At 38.6% G+C, this 27318-nt stretch overlaps 1 protein-coding gene across 3 annotated transcripts in view; it reads left to right on the forward strand.

Annotated features, from left to right (window-relative positions):
• Positions 1-1509: 1509 nt before the first annotated feature.
• ZNF831 (zinc finger protein 831) overlaps positions 1510-27318 on the forward strand; it is a 40705-nt gene continuing 14896 nt past the window's right edge. Inside the window, exon 1 of one of the 3 annotated variants that reach the window (XM_080403929.1) lies at positions 1510-22227. The gene's annotated coding sequence lies outside the window, so the exon portion shown is untranslated. Of the gene's footprint in view, positions 22228-22250; positions 26946-27318 lie in introns of those variants that run through there. The other 2 variants (XM_080403930.1, XM_080403928.1) reach the window with 2 other exon arrangements.

A 27318-nucleotide genomic window follows, 5' to 3' on the forward strand; every position in this document is an offset into this window, starting at 1 on the left:
CCTTTGCGCTGCTTCCCGTGTTAAGGGCCCATTGTAACAGCTGGGCTGCGCCAGAGCAGAGGGGTCTCAAAAAACTGTCCTGAACTGTTCCTCTTCCTTATCCTGGGAATAAACCAGAAGTGGTTGATGAGGCTAATAAAGCAGTAAGAGATCAGTTACAGCAACAAAGAAACCTGCGTGCATTTTGTGGCACATCATCAAGCATTTTATTCTAAATTTATTAAGATCACAATGTTGAAAGTGTCTTGTGTTTGTGTAGCAGTAGTATTTTTTTCAGTCGGGGAGACAGCAGCCCAGCATTTCATAGACACAACTCTCACCGGGCGAGGAGCTGTGCTGTACCCGTAACTGCATAGTAATCACCTCACTGGAAAAGGGTGAAAAGGAAATTTCCCAGAAATAGGTTACTTGACATTTCTAGCAACTTTCTGCAGCGCCAGAAATCCCAGCCAGTCTGTGGAAAGATGCAGTGAATATTACAGAATCATAGAATCATTTAGGTTGGAAATGACCTTTAAGATCATTGAATCCATGGTCCCGTGTGTTCTTGTTGTTTGCACTGAACATCGAATACAAAAGCTATTATACAAGCAGCTACTATTTCATAATAAACTACCGGTTTCAGTCAGTAGCAAATACTTAAGTGAGAGCTCTTAGGGAAATACATTTTTGCTCGAGAGACTGATCTTGATCTTATTTTTTTCCTGACCCTTCCACCTCATGGTACTATTTCTAAACGTTGTTAACATGCTTGTAATCTATTAGTGTACAAAGTTATTTCTGGGAGAATGCAAGTCAGTTCTAAATCCATTGTAGCCTTAATACCCACTGAGTGATTTTTGCAACTGGAGAATTTTGCAAACATTGTTAAAAATGCTAAGCATTTTGAGGGATCTCAGAGTGCAATATGTAGTTGTGGAAGATGGAAATAGACATTGGCAATGTAGCAGATACCACTTACCCATTAGGCCTCTCATCAGTTTTTTTTCTGTAAAAGAAATGTTAACTACTGGAAGCAAAGCAAAATTACATCTCCAGGAAGGAGGCATGTCAATATATGGTGCAGATTCAGAGCTAGATCTCAGCAGTTCTTGCTCATATAAACTTCGGTTTATTTTAACAGGAGTTTTGTTCAAGTAAGCATCTGTATTTGAGTGATATCAAGGGCTGAACTACTTATAAAGCCTACTTTTAAAAGGAATAACAAAATTATAACTAATAATAAAGCCAGACTTTAGGAAAATAAAATGCTCGTTTGTAGAGGAAAAAGTTGCACACCTAAACATAAGAATTCTTTTCATTAATGATACTGCATCTTGACAATATTGTGTTCATTTTTATGACCAAGAATTTAATACTATAAAATTCTGTATTTTTTCCCCTGTATGTTAAGACTATCTCTTAAATAATTGAAATAAAAAAAAACATTCTTTCAGTTAAGTTTGTTCAGCCCCAGATACTACCAAGATAATCATTAAGGACCATAACAGACATCTACAAAAGAATATAAAATCTGTGGAAACCCATGGTCAGATTACTTAGTTCACATATATCTTTCAGGGTGTATTTGCTTATGACTCTGCTAAATGCAGCTGATGCGTGAAATGGGCCGTGTGATTATATGCCTCACATAGATTTCAGCAGGGCAATCTTCTTGGCGTGACCAAGAAAGACTTGAAATGGCTTTTGCAGTTGTGTATGAAAGTGCTCTAAGGTCCCTATGAATTTACTTGGAGAACAAGGCATTATGATTTTGTACTTTCAGACCCGCACTTGCCAGCACGGAGGTGTGAGTTGTCCCCTTTAAGCAGCCTCGTAAAATATCCCATCATTTTGACCGAAAAACATAAATGTCAGGAAATAGCTCACAAGCCAAAAGCCACTTTATCTCCAGCAGTAGGTCCAGATCATTCATGCACTCCACGATGGCCACAAACCCCCCAGACTGTCAAACCCACTCAGGCTTAGACGATTGTGAATTTAGCATTCTGTAAGAAAAATACAGGTGGTGTATCACACTTAGAAAAGCGAACACCATCCTGGTTCAAAGCTTTAATCCCAGAGATCAACCCGACCACTCTGCAGTACTAAGTGTCACTGAATTCAGAACCGAAAAGGTTTTGGTGACAATGGCAGTGACTGAAGCTGCGCTTCTGAATGAAAGTCAGAAGTGGCCTTCATCACCACAACCACATTTTACAGTGGTTTACAGTAAGACTGCAGATGGCTGAAACAGTGAAGAGTAAGTGGGGAAAGTTCTGTATTTAACTGCTGCACTTCCTTGCCATGGGCAGGATATGAGCTCTTGTTGCTTACCCTGCTTCATGTATCACAACACTTCAGAGTTATCAAATGACAACTGCGGAAAGTTTACTACAAGTTTACAATTTTTTTCCTGGCAGAAAAGGCCCTGGGGTTGCTGGTCAACAGCCAACTGGGCATGCGCTGGTAGAGTGCCCAGGTGGCCAAGGCGGCCAGCAGCAGCCTGGCTCGTGTCCCAGACGGTGTGGCCAGCAGGGCCAGGGCGGCGACCGTCCCCCTGGGCTCGGCCCTGCTGAGGCCACTCGAACCCTGTGCCCAGCTCGGGCCCCTCCTGCAGGACAGACCCTGAGGGGCTGGAGCGTGTCCAGGGCCGGGAATGGTTTAGGTTGGATATTGGGGAAAATTCCTTCCCCAGAGGGTGGCCCAGCACTGGGACAGGCTGCCCAGGGACGTGGTGGAGTCACCAGCCCTGGGGGGGTTAAAGGACACGTAGATGTGGCGCTTGGGCTCGGTGATCTTAACGGTCTTTTCCAACCTGAATGATTCTGTGATTCTGTTTCACACACTTAAGAAAAACCTATTTGGTGGTGTATTTTTCCCCCTGTCATACTCTGAAATATAGCTAATATATAATACGTTATATATAATGTACATAATACAGCACCAGTTCCTTCATCTGAAAAGTTTTAATGTGTGTGAAATATTAGTATTTGGATGCAGTATTAATGAAAACCATTCAAAATTCTTGCCCTTTTCTTGAGCTGGAAAAAACAAGTTCCCACTCTCTTTATCAGCGGGCAGAAAACTGACATTATCAACATTTCCTTTTCCAGACATACCTCTTCAATGACTTCCATGATACAGTTCTTAATGACTACCCCATCTGTGAGCGCTCTTTCACCACCAGCAGTCAGTTCAGTATACGAAGCTTCTAGTGCTTGGCTGTATTTTCCTGTATGTACTTGTTAAAAAAGCTTTGTTGGATAGCAAAGTGCTCTTTTCAGTGCTTCCAGAATCAGCCCTTTAAAGCCTTGCAAGTCATTATACATCTCTGTATGAAAAGGTCACCTCAAATTGTGCTTTTAATAAGCAGTTACTATTCTTTTCAGAAAGAAAGCATAGCAATATCTCAATATAGGGTAGTACCAGCTCCTCTAGTTTTTGCTCATACTTTAATAGGAGTTTTGTTCAAGTCATTTTGATGCTTCCAGATTTCTTATTAGTATCAAAAGGAGACACTAATAGGGAAATGCCACCACTACACAATGAATCGCATCCTGAAAACATGGCGTTAGTTGCAAATGAATTTACATGATGGTACATTTACAAGGTCAGGACTCAAACTATATCATGGATAAGCGCTCAGATGCTCCAGTGCACCTCTTTCTCTCTTCAAAGAAACACAGATGGAATAAAAATATGTCCTCTTCAATACTGAAAATGTGGTTTTATTGAAATAGCCACCATTCTTTACCAGGTTTTTACCCTATGCATGGCATTACCAGTTTGACTGCTGATGTTGAGCTCTAACAAGCTGCTTCCTACTGCTTCAGCACGCTGGTCTCCTGCTCCATACCCTTTCACCTTCCTTCTTCATAACTGATGTAGTGCCAAATTCCTTGTCACAGCTGATGTTTGGGCTCATCATTTGACCCAGGGCAGAGGGAAGGGGTAGGAATGCAGCAAACTGTGTTTAAGACCACTGAGCTCTACACTACCTTAAAGCTACCTGCCTCCGTCAAAGTTGCTGCACTGTCGAACTATACGCAACGATTTCTCAAGTTCTGTCAAAGCTGTTGAAACTGGCTGGGACAGATGCCATCTGAGGTCCGTTACTCCCATTCTTGAGCCGCTATTCCTGTTGCTGTGGAATGGCTGTTCATAGTGGCCAGGACGAGCGCTATAAGGGAACAATGCAGGTGAATTTCTGCTTTCTGCACAGTGAACCACGAATGGAACTGAAAAATCACAGAAAGGCTGTGCTAGTGCGGCAGAGGAGGCAGTGAGGTTGCAAGAACAAGTGGTCGGGGCTGATGGAGCCAATGCTGTGCCTACTGGAGTCATAGCTTGGTTTTAGCTAGACATTCAACAGTTTTCTAAATTCAGTACATTTGTTCATCATCCACTAGCAAATGCTGACTTGGTATTTGTTAGTATCACGCAATCTGGTTCAACCCAAAATAAAACAGAACTGTGTAAAGCAACCAAATGCATGTATTTGTTTCTATACTTTATCGGTTAATGAGGAGAGTCTTTTCCCCACTTCTTTAGTATTTAGGGCTCTTCCTCCCTCAATCTAAAGAAAAATCAGATTATAGAAATAGCCAACAAATCCCTTTCCTCTAGTCCCCCATGTTCTGGTGAAAATGGCTGTCAAGTGTCATAGGGAATGCAAATAAAAATTTTTGCAGATTATAATTTTCTATCCTGAGACTAATACCTACTACCTCCTAAGAAGAGATGAAATAGCAGTAACATATCAGCTTTCAGAGAAAAGATCCAAGTATATTTATTTTTATTCAGAAATGAAGTTGACTCTATTCATGCCTGCCGCATGCAAAAACCACAAGAGGGGGCGGCATTTCCACGAGGTTCCCTACATGAAGCCTTGCTGCTTGTTACTCCGCCGGAGGGAAGGGACTCTACTCCGCCTTTCGCAAGCAAACTCACCTCGGAGTACCGCAGCGCTAAGCGTTACCGTATGAAAGGGGGCAAGATCCCTACTCTGATTCTGCGTCCCGGCAGCAGCCACTCTCAAAGGGCTGCCCACCCCTAACTCCACAGCCTATTTTTCCGCAGAAATAAATTGTTCCCTTGCTTCCACGTTAAGATGTGATCTAGACAGAAATTCCTTGCTTGAAACAAATTAGAAAGATACATCCAGGCCCTTTTTTTCAGTACTTCAAAAATATTAATGAAAACTCAACATAAAAGCAAAGAAGCATCCCCAAATGATTTTTTTTTTAAAAGTCCTATTTTATGTCTTCTAGTTAAACCTGATTAATTTGGTAGAAACTGAAACTTACAAAAAAGACCTGACTTACTGCTGGACCAGTTTACTGCTGTAACTGGCTGATCAGCTGCATGACTTCAGCAGCAGAAAAATGGAGGAGACAGGAACATATGGCCACAACGGTCCTTTCGACAACAGCATCTTAGACCACTTAAAATAATTTCTGAAAGCGTAGCCTAAATGGCCCTGCACGTGTGCACTGTAGTACTCTACACCAGAGGAAAGTGCCACCGCTCCGACGTGGTAGTGATCTGTACTCATCTTCTGCTAGTTAAAGGGTAAAAGGGGCTGTAATTTCCAATCTGACCTCTGACATAGGTAAGGTAACCTACAATGAGTAATAAAAAAATCCAAAAATCCATTGCTTCTGCCACTGTCTTCCCAAAAGGACTGAAAAAATCCAGAAGTTTTCAGATAACATGTACATAAATAACAACCTTCTAGCATCTTTGTACGCTCACCTTCAATGTTTGCCTTCATCACAAAGACAAGTGAAATACAGGCAGCAGGAACCCTGCGAGACTGTAAAGATTCAGAAGATCTGGTTGCCTGGTCAGAAAGTTTCCAAATCACTCTTTTATGTCAGGAATTTAAACCACATGTAAACCTATGGAATGGAAATAAAGGACAGAGAAATCAGTTGCGCATGGGGCAATATCAAACCCAGACTCACACAATTTGATTCTATGTACTATTAATCACTTGTGAGTACATGTCTTATTGCAGAAATGAAATGCAGTGCAGTGAGTGCAAACCACGATCTAGAAGTTTGTCTCAGATGGCTTTTCTTATCTTTTTGGGGAAAAAGTGTGATACAAAAGGCAGAGTATATAACGAGAATTGTTCATTCTCAGCTGCAATATTCTATTTCCTGTATCATAAAAAAGGGGAGATACACTTTCATCCTTCTTAAGACTAAAACCAGTAGGGTACTAACTCCTTTCCCCACATTTATATGCAGATTGACAATTTGTTTTCCAATACTGACTGCACAAAAAGATTCTTCCTGGAGTTTCTTAATATATATTATATTTCTACTGCTTAAATCTTTCATATATGTGTATGCATACACAACTGTTGTACAAAAGCCATAGTCCAAAAGTGCTGCTATTCTCTAGCATGGTGATAAGGGGACCTAAAAAAAAGGGATATAATTTCTTAACGATACTATTGCAAATCTATTTTGTGTTTCAAAATTATGCTCATTTTTTTCTCTGACACATTTAAAACAATCTGGCTCCCAAAATAATTTCTAAGCTCTAAAATAACATACGATCTTTTGAAAGCTATCTGAGATTTGTTTGTGGGAAGGAGGTCTCCATACTGGTGTTTCCACTTACTCAATAAAGCAGTCAGATTACTAATTCATCAACATTATTTACCAGGTTGCATAAATTAGTTCAATACCAGACAATAATAGCAAATGTAGTTTGATCACATTTCCCTGAGAGTCACTGAATCCCTGTGTAGGGTGACAGCACATGAACAGGACAGCAGCACATCCCTCCCTCACGAGGCTTCAGATCTGTCAACTTTTTATCATCTACAATGGTCGGGTGCATTTTGGGTAGGTACCTGCCCTACAGAAAAGTTTAGAAGCAAGTCACAGACACTTCCTTTGCTCAGTTTTTACACACTAACACATTTGCTCTGCTCACTGTCTACACAGAATTGCATATACAAATCACAGGACTCTGCTGTCTATGCCAGAAAGTTTGCATCAGTAAGCCTAGAAGAGAGAAAAATTACATTTAATAAACTGACAAACATTTATTCATGCAAATTTAGGTGTTAAGAACCTGCTATGACAAATATTATCAATTCCTAAAAATCAACAGATGGTAATTTTTAGCAAATAATTTTTTAAATGTAGCTTTAGAACTGTATATGGTAAGTACGTAGGTACTAGGAAGAGGGAACTTTTGAACAACTGGTAACATAGCAGTACCTCAAAAAGCCTTTTGAAAATCAAATGAGGCAGAAAGTCAAAATCATTGCAGTCAATGAGTAACATCAATGGTCTTACATTATCCATGCTATAAAGCATTCAGGGTGCCTTGATTAGGTTCCTAATAACTTTAGAAAAATGCAGCTGTTTTCTCCCTGTTGTATGATCTTTTTGTTCCTTGTAATCATAAAACTAAAATCATACTCAACTTTGTTTAGCATGCCATTTTATCTTTTCATTTGAACAGGTAGCTGAATTTTCTCTCTCCAGTCAAAAAAGAGCCAGTGCTACCAAGGTGATACTTTTTAAAGAGTATTTCTAAGCAGCCAACTTGAACGCATCGTTTGATAATTGTTTTTGAAGAAACATTTACTTTTTTCCCCCTCTATTCATAAGCATATGATTCCTGTCTCAAAGGATTGCCTTAAGCTAAAATAAACACCACTCGGTGGAATGTGTTGTGTCTGTATTCCACTCTCTATACACAATGCTTCACGTACTCCAGAACAGTCTTTTAGACTTCAATTTCCAGAAGCCCTCACCTATGATGACGTAGCTTTTCTTTCCTTTGAAGATACTTGTCATAACATATGCAATTCTACTCATAACTCTCCGTGACGTGATTTAAATAAAGCATATACAATGTCTCAGGTAAAGCCAGACTGAGATTTCAAGACAGAAAAACCTGAGAAAAACCTAGAGTACAAGCTTCTACTAAAGCATCCTGGTGTAGACCTGTGCATTAAATGTCAGATAAAGAGTGTTTGGTACCTTAAGTATGGAAATAGTGAAGTATGTCTAGATAGCATTCACAGAATGTAATTTAGTAAGTTCTTCACAGAAGGTGATGCATATTTCAAAAATATTTATAGTCTTGGGTTGAAGAGAAAATGGGCTCTTTGTCTTGACCATGGAATTGACTTTTTTTTGGAGAAGCTCTGAAAGGCAGAATTGCAGTCAGAAACTGTATATGAAAGAGATATATAGATGTAAAATCTTCCGTCAGATTCTACCCTGGATCTCCCACAGTTCTCACAGAGGGGATGACATACCCCAGGGAACCCCTTTTTAAATTTACAGGATATTCTGACCAAATGTCACAGGATCAGTAAGCAAATCCATTTACTATTCCACTCACACTTGAAGTCATTCTTGACAAGTGAAAAATGAAAAAAATTGTGATAAGATCTTCAGAAACCTGTGGCCATCTGACTGTGAGAGAATAGTGTGGTACATGAACAGCTGATTGACGATACTGCTACACCACTGTTAATGGACAGTCATATTTAGCTAACTGAAGCTAAGAACATCAAGGAGAAACTGAATTTTTGTTACCTAGCATTTAATGTCTCTCCCCAAAATAACCACCACACCTTGAAAAAAAACCACCAAACCCCACCAATATCCCCCACATCACACCAAAAAAAACCCCAACCACCCAAACCAAAAAAACCTCAACAAATCCAGACATTATCTTTGCTTCAGAACATTTACTTTAAGTTAGGGTATATTAAAAATGTGCATTTAATAGAATGATCTGGCACTAGCCCTAGAACAAACATTAGATTTTCAGATCCCTTTTATTTTATTCTTCTGCCATAAAATGTCCTCAGAGGCTCAAAGCTGCACACCTTCAGAGTACTGTTGCCTCATATACAAAACTGGCCAAACACCTTCCTTATCGAGCACGTGACACATCTCCTGCAGTCGTGAAACACACTGTCTAACACTGGCTACGCTAACCAGCCTCTAATACTGTTTCTATAATTTGAATGCAAATAATTATTTTTCTTATCAGCTTTTTCTCCCAGCTGACAGCTACAAAATGTAAAACCCATAAATGCACACACTGGCCATCTCATTGCCTCGTACCGGCTACTCTTCAGGTTAGGTCTTGCACCTGCTGTCTGTAGTGTTTTGTTTTAACATACTCAACTTGCCGTAGTGAAATGATCTACCATTTTATACAGGTGCACTTGTATTTATATTTATGTGTATTTATGTCTTAGCAGGTAGTATGTGGCCCTCAAATGCCTTTTGGCTAGTGAATGATTTGCTTTCAATCTAAAACCTGACTCAACATTTGTAACAAGATGACTGTATGACTTGATAGAACCACGGATTTTGACTTTTTTTTTTAATTTATTTTTTTTTAATTGTGAAATTTCCTTGACTTCCATAGTTCAGGGAGCTTGATTATGGCTATACAAACAGTTCCATCTCATCTGTGTCATTAATGGGAGCAGCAGCTGCCACCGGGTGTTTGACTTAAGTGCAGATACACAAGGGCGTGCAGTTCATGGATGCAATATGACTATTCTGTTGTCTGGGAAACAGTCTTTCAAGCTCTGCATAATATGACAGTTACCAGCCAGATAATGTTTTTTCTTGCAAGCATCACAAATGTGCATGTGATCAAGTAGGCAGATGATAATCACATGTTATCACCCACAACTCATGAGCAAGCACAGTAACAGCACAATTAAAGACAAAACTACATATTTTAAAGTACTTTGAAATTGCTGGTGATTTTGTGTTGTTTGGAAATAATCATGGTTTTCCCTACATCTGATCCTTGTTTAATTCTAAAGAAGACAGCATTTCTTATAAACACACACCGTGCTATCAAACATTTGTTGAATGCAACTTCCTAACACAAAACTTTGAAGAACCAGTGGTGACAGGTTGTGGTCATGACATACTACATGTTAAATCACAAACGTAAGTCATGGTCTTCAAACCTTGCTCCTGTATTCAAAATTTGCATAAAGCTCTTTATTTCAGAAATCTTTTACTCAGTCAGCTATCTTTTGACATGGTTTAAAGAAATTGCAACCTGGAAATAAAACTTGAGAACTCTTCATACACAAACTACTGCATGAAAGTGGCTACTTAGTCATCAGTGCTGACATCTTAACTGTCACAGAGACAACTATCAGATCAATTATACATCAAACAGTTTTGAGACACCTCTAGCTGTCAGTGGCTGACCACAGAGCCATAATGAAGGCAAGTCATTAAATAATTTTTTTTCAGTTTTGTGGGCCAGAGAACAGGTAGATCCTGGATTTAAGTCTACTTACACCGTCCTTAGTACTGGCATTGTATTTGCCATCTCTTGGGGAGCAGCAGGATCCATTCTCAGAGATAAAGAGCACAAGACCTCATCTCCCGGGCTACAGTCCTTGGCTCCTTAATAGTAACAGCAATTGAAGGCTCATTCCCAGTCTTCTCAGCTGGGCTTGACAGCAGGAATTGCCAGCTCCGAGCTGAGCAGACATTCTGGTGTTTTGATGGAACTGACAATCCACAGGGAAACAGCTGGCCTGAAAGTCAAAAACTGCACCAGAAAATGGCCCTTCCCCTTCTGGGGATGAGGGACGAAACAGTTCAGAGGTTTTGCTGTCTTACCAGGCCAGTGGTCGTTTCCCATTTGTAGCTTCATCAAAAAGGCCCACCTTTTCCAAGCAGTCTTTTGAAGGTTTTTCATGAGTTTATTTCATCCAACCTAAAACAAATTTGAAAATATTAATCAAATAGGAGAGTTTAAGATGGAAACATAATGCAAGTATCCTCTATGCAAATAAAGTAATAGAATACGCTTCATGTACAGCTGGGGCACAAGTATTTTCTTTCATGATATTCTCTAATAGACTTTTTAAACTAATAAACAGATCCCATAAAATCATCATTGTTGTAAAAATAATAGATTTCCATTTAGGAAAGACCAAAGGCAACAAGATGGTGTGATCAAAATTAAGTGGCAGAGTCCAGCTAGATAAAATGCCTGAATCTGCACTGTACTGTAACCACTGTCTGACACTACAGGCTATGGATGGTTTTCTATGTACTTAACTGTGAAATATTGTAACACTTAAAGAAAATGAAAGGAATATGTGGGAAAAGGTATAATCTTGGAATTCCTGTGAAAGAACTCCACTATATCCTCTAGGACTGACCTCGTGCAAAGCCAAACACATTTAACAGGCTTGTACAAGCCTAGTAAACACACAATAAGAAAATCTGAGTAAAATTTATGCAACAACTTAAAAAGGATCTAAGAATTTAATTAAGTATTACGAGGACATACAAGCTGTTAAAAATACATGTACAGAACAGTACTTGAAACGTTGCACTTTGTGAAGGACACCAAGTTAATGTTATCACAGCCTTAACTTCTACCCGTGTGTCGTTTACCTGAAAAACCATACACTTGGTTTTCTCCATACTGTTACATGTTACTCTGTACCAAGGACGGAAAGGGTTCAGCACACATGACAAATATGGAATTTAGTCATGGAAACTCAGGCTTTTCTAGGCCTTTCCCCACCCCTGTTACTGTTGTTAATTTGTGCAGCTTCATTAGTGATGATTAGTTAGAGAGCACGTTGGGAGACAAAAGCTTTTTCATCATTGTACTACCTATACAATGTGATGCTGAAACTAAGCTGTATACTAATCTGTCTGCAACTTAGTGCTTCAGCAAAAGCAATAATTAAAGGAATAAACAACATGTAGAAATGAAAAAAGTGTTAAATTCAAAGCACTGAGAAAGCATTAAACTTACCATAGTATGATTAAGCCAACTTGGATTAATGCCATCCATCTCTTCAGGATATACATACATTCTCTGTTATGTGTGTATAGAGTCCAACACATTAACAGCCACAAACTGAAGTTAAAAATATTTTAACAAGGAATAAATATTTGCAAAAAGTCATTTTAACAGTGACTAGTCTTCTCACAAAACAACCATTTAAAATGTAATTTTTCATATCTAGTTCTTGCATAGTGTACATTGAAACACTTCCTTACTAGCTGCCTTAATTTATTTTTCTCTCTAAACTTGAGTCATGTAAGAACTACTTCAAGTTGATGCACAAGTGAATAATATTTATATCAGTTCTGCACTAAATCAATAAGATATGCATTATTTTTCCTGCAGGTTCATAACTAATAAGATGGCAAAACTGGAGCTTGGCCTTCTTGGTTATTGTCAGTGTATGTTTTTTATGCTCAGAAATAAGAATAGTTTTTATATACACTTTCTACTGGTAAATTCTGAGCATACAGCACCTCTCTGAAGTATAAAATACTGTAAATCAGTAATTATTAAAAATTAAGGTTTACAAAAAGGTAAGATGAAGAGTACAAGAGCTACAGCAGCTTTTCTTTTTAATCAAGATATGCATACTATGTATCTTCTAAGTAAGGCGCTCCCAAACGTACAGTGGTATGAGTATCATAGGAACAGAAAAAACAAACACTGTCTGAACAGCTGAACACCCCCCTGAGCATATGGACTCAAACAGGGACCGGTGCTGCCAGATACATTTGCAAGACAAGTTCTAAGTAAAACTATGATATTAATAAAAAAACCTCCACAAAGCTTCGTTAAACACAGGACTTGGAAACAACCCAGTATCAGAAGCAACTAAAACTTACTTAACTTGGTTACTCCAAAATCAGTGTTTGTTCCTTTTATAAATGTGTATATCAGTGTGTCATATACATCTCTCTCTTAATCCTCGCTGATAATACTTAAAATTAGAGGAGTGCTTTTGAAACCATCTGAACACTCATACAAGGGATCTGCACAGATTTAAACAAAAGTTAACGACAACTACCTGAAAGAAAGACCCTTCTTTAGAAAAGTGATGGTGAATATTCTTTTTAGTTCAATAATTATGAATCTGATCATTTAAATAATTGCGAGGATCAAAAACATGAAAAAAAATGTCTGCAGAACTAGGACTTGGGCGAACCTCGGATGTCGAACCTCTTCTGTGCTCACTTAGAGAAGATTTTCTTCAAAAAGTAATTCCTACCTCATCTGCTTGTAGGCTTTATTTTAAGGCCTATATTGAGAGTATGGGATGTTGTCTGGTTTTAATTGCTGTATTTTATTGTTCCCTTTTAGAGAATCTAGTCAGCATGGGCCTGCATTCCAAAAACTGAAATGCTAAAAAATAAATACCAGAGAATATGTTTTCTGAAAAACATGTCTATAAATGGAGAGGAGAACAACTGTTAGCCTCACTAACGCACAATTTTTGGAAGATCACACCTGTCAGCTTTGTTAGTTAAATTGAGCACATCAATTTATTCTGCCTCTTCAGAAATAACACGAGAAAGCACTGAGAGCTCCGAGGGTTCATAGAGACTCCTTACTGAGCCCACAGGGAATACCAGCACTGCAAAGATAAAATCTTTCACAGGTAACAGTCAGGATAACAAACCCTTCTCTTTGGCAGTTGGGAATATAAGAACAAAATAAATTATGACACATATCCCAAACAACAAAGTGTGCAGAATCTAAACAGTTAAAGAAAATGTTAAGATTTTTTTTTTCCCCTAGTACTTTATTTTTGCTGTATTGATTTTCCAAGGTAAAAATGTGAAAGTACGTAGCAATTGCTTGTCCTGGAAATAACCGACATTCCTTTTCACTTGACTTAAATCTACTTAAACATTTTCCAGATTTTGGCACATTAATTTACTAATATTAGAGAGGCTGTAAATATTTTGAAGGGGGAAAAAATATAATTCTCTGTGTTGACATCTTAATTGGCTTGTTACATATCCCAAGAGTGGAATGCCAAGTTTCCCATCAACTGAGGGTTTTAATGCGAGTTTAGCACTGGTCTCTGAGCTGCACCAGCCCTGACAGCCCCTCACCCCTTTGGCTGTGCTCTCGGGCTGCAGACAGTCACCTCTGTGCCCACAGCAGTGCAAGAGCTGATTTCCAGACCTTTTTTGGGGATTCAGCAGACTCATTTTTAATGTTCTTTAAGCCAAATTCAAGAACACAGTCTTTAGTGGTCTGGTTTAGGAAAGGAAAAGTGTCTATGGAGTCAAATTCATGGCTAAATTAGAAGGACCTAACAAGAACATTATTGCATTTAAATGATGGTAAGACTATTGCTGAGGTATTACTGCATTACTGGCTTTATGAGGGGAAATTATCTGGGTTTCAAAATTTATGTTTCTGAGTAGTTTTTGTTTTCCTGCTTCCCTGAAGCTCAGTGGAGGTACTTGAAATTTTCCAGTGAATCCATTATGCTTGGATGTTTTCTTTATACATGTTAAAATGCTACCTGTAATTAATATTTTTTCAGATTTTCAGTGTTAGGAAATGTTCCCATTACCAGCCTTAGCAACTAGTACTTAGTGCAGGAATATAGAGGTGGGATATAACCTTCTTGGTACAAATGATTTTGATTTAAAAAAAAAAAGACAGAGGTAAAAGTTAAAAGATAAAAAGTGTGCATTTACAGTCTTAATTTACAATAACTAAATAGTATAATCAATATAATTAGCCAGGAAGCTATTTACATCTGATAAATTAAGTGACAAATTACCACTAACTCAAACAAAACATTATAATTGTGTCACAGATTCTTCAATGGCTTTATTCAAGAAAATAAATAAATACTTATACCCGTAGAACTGTAGTAAAGTAAGTAAGTAGTAGTATCTTGGAAGTTACAAATATGAAAATATTGAGAAGATTTTCTCAAAGCTCTAGGATCAGCTAAGGACTCAATTCCCAGGAAGAAATTAGTGGGAGTTGAGCTTCCAACTCACATGTATCTTTTTCAAGATCTGTCTTAAATGGTTTTTCCAAGTCAGAAGAATTGTTCATCTTGGATTAAAATGTAAGAATTCATAGTTCCCGGTTCAGTCAACTAAGGCACATTTTCTCACTGTACCTTCTTATGTTTTTTCTTTCATTTCCATGCATGCATGTACATAGCATGTGTGCACAAAGAAGTCCACAGAAAACAGAACACACAGCTTAAAAATTTGCTTTCCTGAAGTAGTTTTACTAATGATTGTTGGGGAAGACAGACTATCTTTTTCCCCACATTTTTGCAGATGCTAGAGATTTGGAAAGGCAGGTAATTATTGAAAGGGCACTGTAATTTTAATATACATTTAATAATTTAATATACTTTGTTGTTCCAATGCTGTATTTTTAATTTGGAGCAGCCTTCAGGTATTTATTAAATTGCTAAATACTTCAGAGACATAGTTTTTATTAAAATGAATCCTGAAAGGATAGTTCAGTAATGGATCTTTACAAACACAATAATTGAAATATATAACATGAGGACAGCTGTTAAAGATGACTGTTTCCATAACAGCACACATCTACAGTGAGGTCCACAATGACACAGGATACTGTTTCTATGGTAATAGAATGCCTTAGCCTCAAGGATGCGCTGAAATCCATTATGAAAAGTAGGAACTGATATTTTAGATTAAAGGGACTTCCTTGTCTGTACTTATTTGTTGTCACCTTTTTCTATACCTAGATTGTAAACTTTTTAGGTTGGTGACCCTCTTTAGCTTGTTTTTCTAAAGAGATAGGTGATACCTAGCCATTCTGTCTGTCCTCCTCTTACAACGTTTTAAAGTGGTAGTTAATTTTAGTCAAGCTAGACTGTGGGACTGCTCTGTGTCTACTGACTGGGACTCAGCAGTCAGAGTGCAGAAGCCCCGAGTGGTGACACCACCGGTGGGAAGTCCGTACGGTGAATTCAGTGGCTTTCTGCCAGGCCCCAACTGGGGATGCCTCCGAATTAGGGGATGTGGGACAAGCTGTGCTGAGGCTGCGGCCAGGAGGAACTGGAGATACCAGAAATGAAGGGTATAGCACCTGCACTTACGGTGCTTTGTAGACACTTCAAAGAGGCAATTAAGTCAGAAGTGTTAGAAGATGGCGTAGGAACAATTTCAGCACGGTAGCAGCGTGCGCACAGACAGGCACACGGATGAGCCTGTCTAGGAGTTTCAGTTTTTGTCTTAAGAAAATGTGAGTTATGCCCCCTGCTAAGCAATACCCATTCTTAGCAACACTGGTGCTCTCAATTAATTGTGTTTTCTCCGTGTTCCTGTGTCCTGAGTTGGCTACATATTTAGCTGTAAAAATTCTCCCAGCTTATTCTTCTGGGGTCAAATTTAAAAAGGATCAGTAGTATGTTAGATGTTAGGGTTAACACCGAGCAGATTTCACAATAGAACCTCTGTACTTCTTTGCAGATGCCCATCAGAAATTAAAACTAACACAACTAAAAAGCAGAAAGTTTTCAACAATTTCAGCCCATATTTTGTGCCAAGATGAAGATATTTTGGGACAGGTGTTTGGAAATTTAGTTTGTGCCAAACAGATGCTCTTTCAGTACAGAGTAAAGAGCTCTCCTTGTTACCACCCTATTGCCTGGTACTTTAGAAGCAAAGCATGGTCAGGGAAACTTCCAATTAAAAGTTAACTGTCACATTTCATTGTGGTTATTTAAGGAATCTCTAGTAACTTGTAACAGAAGAACAAACAGACTATATCTTCACAGTTTTGCATTTAACTTAGCATGGACAGAAAAACTATGTTTAAATATAACAACACATTGCCCATTCCTGTTAAGAACTCAATGACTTAAGTTACGGTACCACGTAGAGTCTGAGCCTGGGTGCAGCGATGCTGTTTGGATGCTGAAGACTTTGCGTGTACCCAGTAGTTCAGGACAAGGAGATAACAAATGTTAATAGCTGAAAAACTGCTGATACAGTTTTGGTGTCTGCTTTTGAAAATCGGAGCCATTAATGGTGTCAATAAATTACAGAAAGTCATGGTAATCCAATTACTGCTATTTTAAAACACTAAGGTTCCTTTGTAGCTATGGAAACAAAAATGCAGACATTAATGAGCAAGGGGGAAAAAAACCTGGTGTTTCCTTGACAACAGATAAAAAGCGTAGCTCCATGAAACCCAAAGGAGATAATGTCAGAAATACCTTTCTTCATGACATACAACTGAAATACAAGCCCAGTACAATAATATAGCTCACTGCCAGGAAGCTCCACGTACGCTTTCCATGCGACCACATCCCGTCTTTACGCTGAAGTTACCCCGTAGCGTGAGGCGTTCTGTATGTTTCACTGATCATCTGCATGAGGGTAAGAATTAAAATGGCATGTTAAAGCCTGTGATAAGAACTGAAACGCTTTTGTGGCGTGCATGGAGCAGAGTGTTGTATATAGCATGCTGAAAGGACTTGTCAGAGGAGAGGCACGCGAGGTGCAAGGGGACAGGCGCCAGCCCTGAGACCGACCTTGTGCTCTGCAGCGTGGGTGTGAGCAGCGTGCTCCACGGCGAGCTAACCAGCGCAGGGGGGACACTATTCCTACACACCCAGGTGTTGAAAAGCAGTCGTTTCCCTGGAGCGATGCACACATTCTATGTACATACACCTATAATTATACATATAGTACCTCTTTTCCCAGAAAAAAACTGGATAAATATTAGGTGAGATTATGACACAGAAAGGGATAGAAGGAGTGTGCAACTTTCAATTATTATCACTTGAAATTTAGCTGGCATCTCTCACATAAGCCAAAAACATTTTTGTAGAGGAACTCAACATTATTCAATGACAATAAAATGAGAGGAATTGTGATAGAGGGAAAACAGAGGACACCAGTAAGATTACGGGGCTATTTTTCAGTGGATAGCATAGGGCATAATAGAATCTTGATATGTAAAATAATTTATTAAAATTGATAAATAGAAGAGTTAATTGGCAAATTTCCCATAGGCATTTTGGAAGAACTGAATCTTGAAAAAAAGGCTTTCCTTCAGCTCTACCCAGCTGATGGTATCAAGAGCATCCCTTTGTAGTGGGAAGGAAAGTATATCAATCAGTTCAAAATTTTAAATTATTTTGTGTCTATAGCAATAAAGAGCTGGATACTAAGCTACAAGAATGCAGGGTTTCCTTGACAACATGTTGAGAAAAAACATAACTACATAAAAACTTATGGGGAAAATAAAAAAAACCCAAACCATAGATGCGTTGGCTGAATGGTGTGGCACATGGGTTTAGGGATGTGACTGGTACTGGGCTGAGGTCACAGTGACGGGAACGCTGTCTTTCATCAGTTCTAGTTACTGATGCTTCCTTTTACTGTTTTTGACATTGATCTGAAAGTGTGTTCAAGTGATCAGTGACCCTGTCAAATTCCAGTCTCTTCTTCTGTACGTTTAAGGTAGTGTAGCTGGAGCTTTTTAGAACATTTCTGAATACTACCAGAAGTTCTGAAGTTACTTGTTTTTCTATGACAAATAAGAAACAGGTGAAAAAATGAGTATGACTATACACTAGTTTGTGCATGTGTAAAAAACACCTAACCTTGCTGACTTGAGCTGAAGCAACTGTTCCTCTGAAAGCTAAATTGCTTTTAAGTGCATCATAATTGTAATTACCCATATTTATGATGCGATATGCCTGAAAATACTATAGCTTATTACTCCAGAAGGATAAAACACCTGGCAAGACCCTTCATATTCCTCCTGCAAAACATCTGTTTTGTAGAAGAGGCACCATAACACCCTCTGCTTTTTAACCTTTCAACTGTCAGCAAAAGAGTGACTTGAACAAGGAGGAGGAGTTGGAGCTCTCTTCATCACCACCCTATCACCTGGTACTTCAGAAGCAAAGCTAGAATCGTGTCTGCTTTTTCTCTCAGATGTCTAAGTTTTTTCTTGGGTTGCAGACTATTCTTGTGAATTAATTCATAAAACAGTCTTTCACTAGGCCTGCTTACGGTGAATTAATACTAAAAAGCCAAACCAAACAAAACCCCAAATCAACCCTGTATGATGATTCAGCATTTAGAGTCTTACCTGAAACACATTAAATCTAAATTTGGAAAAAAGATCTGTCGGATTTTAATGGAAGATGGTTTGAGGCTAGCTTTTTCTTTCTTTTTTTTTCTCCTCCTTCGGGTGAGTGTCTACATGGGCAGCTCTGCTCTTGGGGTGTGAAAATAACCCAAGCACTTTAAAGAAGAAAATAAATTCTTAGTGAAACACTTAGGTTGTATGCACAACCAGCTGAACCTTTCAGTTTTTCTGATTGCCTTAGCATTTTCTCAGCAGCCCTTGAGTCTTTTCCCTATGGGATCCATTACTTTTGCCTTATGTTTAAGTTTTTTCCCTTGTACTGGGTTTTCTTTGGCAAGTAGATCTGTGTTTGCTTCTAATGAAGCTGTGCCTCTCCCTTTTGTTGTTCAAGCATGTATTTGTCTTTAAGTTCTTTTCTCTTGGACCTTTTTTTTTTCTACAGTATGGCCTAAGGGTTATGCTCTTCTTTAGGGTGGTGGTTCTTGCTGTCTTGAGAAATAGATGAAAATTGCCCTGTGGATCTTCGCAGTTGTTATGTAGTATTGATATGAGGGTAATAGTTGGCTGTCCAATTTACTAGTATGATTTAATTCCTCCTGCTTTGAATATTTTTTTTATATTCAAATTTTTCCAAATTTTTAATACTTGCTTTAAGAAGTCTGTCAATTTACAGAGCTGTGATCTTTGGGGGAAAAAATATCATGTTATGTACCATAGTTGAAATGTGCCTTTGGTTGAATGAAAGTTGTGTAGGCAGCCATGGGTTCTGTACATTCAAACTTAAGAGTTCACATCTATAAAAGAAATATTGGTATTTGTGATAACCAATCGCAATATTATGTAATGATTCTTGGGAATTAGTCTTCAGAGGAGCATTAGGTGCGTTTAGAGATTCCAGATGTGACTTTATCTGCACCAAAGTGGCCAGCACCAAGGCAGAAATGCTGAATGCTGCAGTGACTTGGAAACAAGAGCACTGCAGAGTCACTGGACATAGTTGTCCATGACATACTGAGACAAAAATGAGCAACATATATACCTTTCAGAATTACTGCTTCAGGCTATGTGTTTATTACACTTCAAACTGGGTCAAGAAAACTGTCATTTTTTTTAGAAATATGAATTACAGTAACAGATTCAAATGATACCACTCATTAATAATTCACAGGGTTTCACTGGGCAAAAAGTGTCTCCACTGTGCAGAAAGTACACAAAGTTTAATTCAGAGTTTGGAGAAAGACAAAGTAATAAATAAGGTAAAAATCTGTCTTTTTTACTTCTATACACACAACAAAATTACAATGCTAGGAAAATTACCAGTTTTACTGAACTGATTTAAGCAATTTCAGTTTGCAGTCTACATCATGTTGTACAATTACACTCAGTCTGCTTGAAAGTAACCCTGTGGGGAGCCATTTCTTTTCTCTCGAAATAGGCACTTTTCTGTATCAGCTGAGGCCACAGACATTTCTCTGGCAAAACTTTCCTGGAGCTGACCTCAGCTGTTAGTTTATACATGAAGGAAGAATTTAAGCTTCTACTGTGGTTAGTAGCCAGACCCCGCTTAATACCAAGTCAGCCTGTACGTCTGTGTGTTAGAGGTAATATCTCTTTGATGGTTTTACTGGATAGATACAGAACTGAAGATCCTTTTTCATTCACCATAGTGTGATTCATTGTTTAACTACCTTTATCGGATTAGCAGCCTGAGGTCCTCAAGTCCAGTCTTGCTGGTTTTACTCACACGCTGAATTCTGCTGGTTTGGCATTCAGCTCGGGATCCTTGGGACCGGGCTGCTTGCCTCACGCTGTGGCCGGGAGATGGGGTGAGGAACTGCCAGTGATACTGTGCACTAAATAGCAATATGGGCATCACAACGTGCCTCCTCTCTTTCCCACCCCCCTCTGCTTATGCATCCAGTTGCCCTGCTTTTTATTGGCGGCACAACACCAAATGCAATATAAATCCTGTTTGATTTGGGGCTTATTTGAATGTTTGAAAAAGTACACACCTAAACCATCACAATCGAGAATGCATGTGCCTTGTGTCCAAGCACATCATCTTCAAGCTGGATGTCTTCTGTCATCCATACATGAAGATAAGCATTTAGCAGGTACTGGTCCCTTCCTATCATGGGCCAGCCAAGTCATAAAGGTTCCCTGAAGTTTTCAAGCTCCGTTCTAAAACTCTTTTCTCTCTGTTTCACTCTTTGTGGCCGTGTTTGAGAAGTGTTCTTGCTTCTCTAACAAAGAACTTCCACCTGTCCCCACAATGACAGTGTATTCACAACAATTTATATTCACCTTTTCTTGTGCCAGCAATTATACTTGAGCTTAAACAGCATTTTCAATCTCATTTCCTGATATTATAGCCCCTTTTGCCCTTCCTTGCCCCTTTGTCTCGCTCCTGCTGGTCTCGTTTCTATCTACTGGTTACAGCAAACATTCAGGTCTGTTCTCTGTCCAGCTGGGATCGGTGAGCCTGATGCACTGCTAGATGCTGTACAAAAACGGGCTGCCAGGGTGTCCTGGGTTTTCTTGGCTGTGTTTTGTGGAATATTCAAGGGAATAGTCATGGTCTAAGATTTCCTACCTGGCCAGCTGTGGAGTGGCTGCTATGTCTATTGTACCATGCTACTCCGTGCTGCTGAGATTTGTGTACCTATTTAGCACGTTCAAAGGCAGAAATACAGGTGTCCTCTGAAGACTTCTACTGTGGAAATCTGGATGCCTTTCAAAGTACAAGGTCTTGTAGGTTAATTAAAAAATAGCAAAAATCAGAACAAAATGTTCACACTATGTAAAATCAAAACCCATCCTAAATACTTAATTTACCTTTTTTAATTTAGAGGCTGAGGAAGAAACTTGACTGGATTACATCTGTTGAGTTGAAAAAAATAAAAACAACATACAAACCTTAGAAAAAGATAAAAGAAAAAAAAAGTAATAATTTTTCATTTGTGCCTGATGGGGTTGTGTTGTGTTTTTTTTTAACTGTTTGCAAATCTTCAGTGTAATGGTTTGAAACCCAGTCGTGTCATTTCTTTACGCCCACACACAGAGCTGCAGTAGTGCAGACACTGTAGCAGGCAAACCATATTACCAGCATCGGCCATTAAAACTCTTCCTACACCAAGCGTGGGCTGACTTCACCCCCTCCTCTCTTTGCACACACCCCACCACCCACCCTTCAATTTTCAAATGCTTAAAAAAAAAGAGAAGAGAAAGACACTGAAAAAAGAAAACAGGATGCTTCTTTTGTTTCAACGCTGTTCCAGGGACCCGAACCTCTCCACCTGCCTGTGAATTGGCCACCTAAAGGTTAGCAAGTGTTTTGTTATCATTTTATATAGACAGAGATATAATTAAATTTTAGATGGTAAAGAGAGAAATTTTAAACTTATAATTCTTTCAATGTGATGGTTCTTTCAGTTAGCAATGAGCAAGATTTTTTCCTAAAACACAAAGCATTTTAGTACTGGCCCCACTTCTGTTTTTAAGAGGGCTTTAATCAGTATTTTTTCACCATTTAGTCTAACCTCCTAAACTTTAAAAGATGGATTAGGGTTATTATTTTTCTGTTAGAGCAACCTGTTGATTACAGACTGCTGGCTGGAGGTTGTTAACTCTTTCCTAACAAGGGAAATGCACAGGATCAAATTAGATGAAAGGACAAAAGAATGGAAATCCTTTGAGATTGTTAGATTTTTTTAAGCACTAACAATCCTAATTTTTTCACTGTGAAGCCAATAACAGCGTTACAAAAACAACAGATATGTTAAATATGTTTCTTTTTAGAAAGAAGTGAGGTAAATTTAAAATAAAGACATAGAATAAATCAGAAAGCATTTCTTATGACTGAAGCTGAGAAAAGTAGCAGCACGAGAAGTAGAATAGGAAATGTTCTCTGAAACAAATTGCATGAAGAGATCAAAAAAGCCAATACAATGTTTACTTACACACTATAATATATTTTAGCTAACAGTGTTCTTACTGATTTAAGCCTTTTGAATGTTTTCATTTATGGATATTCAAGAAAAGGAGAATCAAAAAGATAGAAAACTGTATAATAATGATCAAAATGGTGCTATTCTAGAATGAAGGAAAGGTATTACCGATCACATTCCTCTTAAAAGGTTTTAACAATGCATTCTGGTACAGTGTTTACAAAAATAAAAAATAAAACAATTTCTCTGATATTATGTAATTGTGGAAGTACAGTGTCAAACATATTTGTCCTCAGGGATGGCACAAGAATTTCAAAGTTCAATCAGCATGTTTTCTAGTTTCTTTGCACTTTTATAACATAGGAAGCAGAGCAAAACTTCAGGAACAATGACTTCTTAACAAGCAGCATGATTTCCCAAAGTCAGAATCTGAGCAAGAATTGCTATCATTGAAAGATTATGAGCGTTTCAGAAGATCAGGGAATTATATATTTTCAGTCTAATTTTGCATGGCACTAAGGCTCTCACCTTGGCCAGTAAGGTTATAAGCAGCCTGCACACTGGTGGTGGAACTTGCCTTCTTGTAAGATCAGACACATCCCTTAAGAACAAGTGAAAAGGTGGAGTCAGTACTTCTGTTATGAGACATTTCAAAGTATGAAGTCAAATTGAGAAAAGAGCAAAGGCAGAAATAGTTTTTAAGTAAAACAAGATTAACAGTCATTTCTGGGCTAATCAGGAAAGGTGTCAGTTCCATTTTGCTAATTTGAATTGAGGACTAGAAAGCACCAGCATTAAGGTACACTCATAAACACTTAGGTCAAACAAGTAGTTTAAACTGCCTGCCCAAAATTTATTTCAGACCCTATGGTTCACTATTACTTTATTGTACTAATATTTAAGTAGAAGTTTTGTCTAGTCAATCAAGGGAGTTCTTCATACACACTGGCACGCTGTGCTAGCCACCAGTGGTAGACTAGCGACTGGAAATGCTAATTCCAGGATCTGTATCTTCTGCTGACAGTGAGATATGTGTGCTGTTCTCAGCAGCATTGGCCTCATAAGAAAAATTAATAGTTAACGATCCTATAAGATACTTTCTTTTCATTTAAGGTTGCAAGGTACTGTAAGGTACTTTAAACCATGTAGTTGGCAGGATCTTTGAAGTCTATCAGTATATTAGTATATTAGGAATCCTTATTAGTATAGGTATTACTCAATTATAACTTTGACTAAAAATGACACCTGGAGGTGTCTTTGAAGGTTGCAGGGTTTCAGACCCCTGGGAGGGAGCTCTTCCCGCAGATTCCTGGAACCTAGAAATGTATACCAATGGTCTGTGGGTCTGTCGTCTCAAATCCTGATTGAGACATGAATTGAGAGTGAAGTGCCCTGTAGCACCACATACTCCCTTGCTGTGTAGTACCTGACAGTACGCTTATCTTCACACATAGTTAAAATAGATATTTTGCTGTATATTGAGCCAACTGAAGTTAATTGATTTTTTCTGAGCAGGATAATATTTTTGACTTAACTGAATGTAAGTAATCTTTCATAGAGATTCCAGCTTAGGAAGTGACACCCAAAAATAGATCAGTTGAAAAGAGAAAACAAAAATCACTTAAATTTCAAATAGAACTAATGCAGCGTAATACTGGTCCTCTGTGTTAAGTGTACAGTTCAAATTACTTTTAGCCACTGCAGCAACCTGTTCATCCACACAAATGGGAAGGATCACAGGATACTGTGGAGTCAGTCTGGCTCCAGAGTCACTTATTCAAGATTTTAGATCCTGCTTCAAGAGATTCTGCTAAGCCCTGAAACCTGTCTGATAGTGGCAAACATTCATGCAGTCACTTGCTCTAGTTGTAACTTGCTATATTTAGGTAATGCCTCTAACTCAGGAGAAGTCTGCAGTTTTAGCCTTTAGAATTTGATATGTTACCGAGTATTCTAAATAATGATTTAAAAAACTTGAATATGTTTATATAAGTTGTTACTTAGTTCCAGCATACTGCTGGGACTATTAGTACTGTTTAAAACAAGTGTCCCTTTTAAGTAAGTTCACCTTATCTTCAGATAATAATAGTCTCAAAGTGGAATAAATTATAACGGACTTCAGGTATGTGATAAAACTGAAGAGAAACTGATTTTGACTGGTTACTTAAAATGCCCATAATCATCTGTTTGTATGGTTTGATTCGTGCCAGGATTCTATTCTAAGATGTGCATCTTTTTGTCTCCATTAGTTTGTTGATTGTAGCATGCAATAATCTTCCAGAAGATCTCACTTATATATAAGAATCCATTCCTTTAGGAAAGCGTCTCCCAGCAGAGCTGACACTAGTTGCTGCACATAGTTTTACCCATATGGACAGAAGGAATCTGCAGATCAGCAGCATGAGTCATTGAAAAGCAGTTCACAGTGTCAAGTAGTTTTCTAGATTGGCTGATGTTAAGCATTTGCAGTGCCATTACCAATTACTGGGAGCATTTCAGGGAATAATAGAAACTCGAAGGATTTTAATTAACAATAGTAGGCCCTGTTAAGAGCTTTTTTGCCCCCTGAATAACTAAATAACAGGCAGGAAAGACAGGAACAATAAGAAATATTTCTACACCTCCAAAATTAGGGGCCTACTAAAGCAGGGTCCAGGAACAAACTGAAAGCAATACAAACAAGGGGCAAAACTCTCCAAGATCAATAAAGCCGTGCAGGATGAAAATCCATCGACACCTCTGGTGTTAGTCTATCATCTGAATTACTACAAGAAAGGCCTCCGCTGCAGCGGGTATCGGACAGTCATTGCGTTACAGTTTCCCCACTACCCAGTTTACACCACACAGGCTCCAGCTGTCTGAACTGGGCAGGTGCTCCCCACAGCCAGATCAAAAGCCACATCTTCCAAAATGCAGTGTGCCTAAGGAATTTTTACAGGCCAGATATGCTGATTTTGTAATATTATAGGGAATGCATATTCCACTTTGGGATTTACCTGGTCTCATAACAGTGGAGGAAGTAGCCATTCCAGTCCATGTTGTCAAGAGGTGTAAAGATGTAAAAAGCATCCTGTGATCCTTCCCATTTGTGTGGATGAACAGGTTGCTGCAGTGGCTGAAAGTAATTTGAACTGTACACTTAACACAGAGGACCAGTATTACACTGCATTAGTTCTATTTGAAATTTAAGTGATTTTTGTTTTCTCTTTTCAACTGATCTATTTTTGGGTGTCACTTCCTAAGCTGGAATCTCTATGCAAGCATAAGGAACTGCTGTGCCCCACCCCCCCACCCCCGTCCACCCTGGCTCTGCTGACTGCTTTACCTGAAGGCTCTTCATGAAGCCAACCCACAAACAGCATCTCTTAAAAAGATCTTTTTACTTCTCTTGACTGTCCCCTATGTTGTTCTCCCTACAGCTTTTAACAACTTTAGGGAGGTTTGTTGAGTGTGACCTAAACACTTGTAACATTCCTGAAGTATTTTCCCTGCTGGTTACTGCTTTCCACCCCACCGCAGGGCACTGTTAGAAGCAGCTGGTGGGTAATACCCATGCTGGGTAAGTTTAACATTTCATATGTAGCAAGTATCTTCTCCACCACTGTTTTCTTTTCCAACACATTTTAAGAGAGAGCTTTACTCTAAAGTTATAATCAAATTACCCTTAGGGGTATAAAGAAAAAATTCTACCATTGCATCAGCGTATGTCACTGAATGGCACAACATAATGCAGTGTACGAAACACCTGCGTTTCAAAGGCAGCTGATTCTGCTTGTAGGTTCCTACATGAATACTGATACAGGATACGAACAGACTGAAATGCTACTTCATTTTCTTCTGTTTCATCTCTTCCTGTTTTCTGAAGGTTGTTACTGTGACACCAATGTAAAAAAAAAAAAAAAAGAGAAACCCAACTTCCTACTTCTAATCTGTTTCAAGTCTTTGTCCTTGTTTCTCTCTGCTTGCATCAAGTATTGACAGAAATGAGACTTCTTTTGCTGAAATGCCTGGCTCAATAAAAGGTACGTGAGCTAAAATTATTTACAGACTAGAGGATTCCACTTCTGTATGCTTTCTGGCATTACATTTAAGGTAGGGACTTCTAGTATAATATACTATAATTATGTATGTTCAGAATGTTGAAAGGCTGCTTCTGTGTGGTACAAAAATAAACTCACTCTGCCATGTCTACAGATGATACCTGGAGACCAAGCCAGGGGATTGAGCGCTGCATCTGCTTAAAAACAATGGTGCTCCTCTCAATGGTGTCTCAAAAAATTCTATGTAAGTGCAGGAAATAAGTAGTTACATGTTTAATGATTTTATTAACAATGATGGAGAGTTGCCAGTGCCTTTATACATGCCATGCAGAAGACAAAAATCTTTAGCTTGTATAATCCAAGATTATTATAATAGTGCTGATAAAATGAAGCAAGTTTTAGAAAATGTATTTGGAATTCAGGAA

This window comes from Falco punctatus (assembly GCF_963210335.1).
Source record: "Falco punctatus genome assembly, chromosome: 10".
In the NCBI taxonomy this organism is placed as follows: domain Eukaryota; kingdom Metazoa; phylum Chordata; class Aves; order Falconiformes; family Falconidae; genus Falco; species Falco punctatus.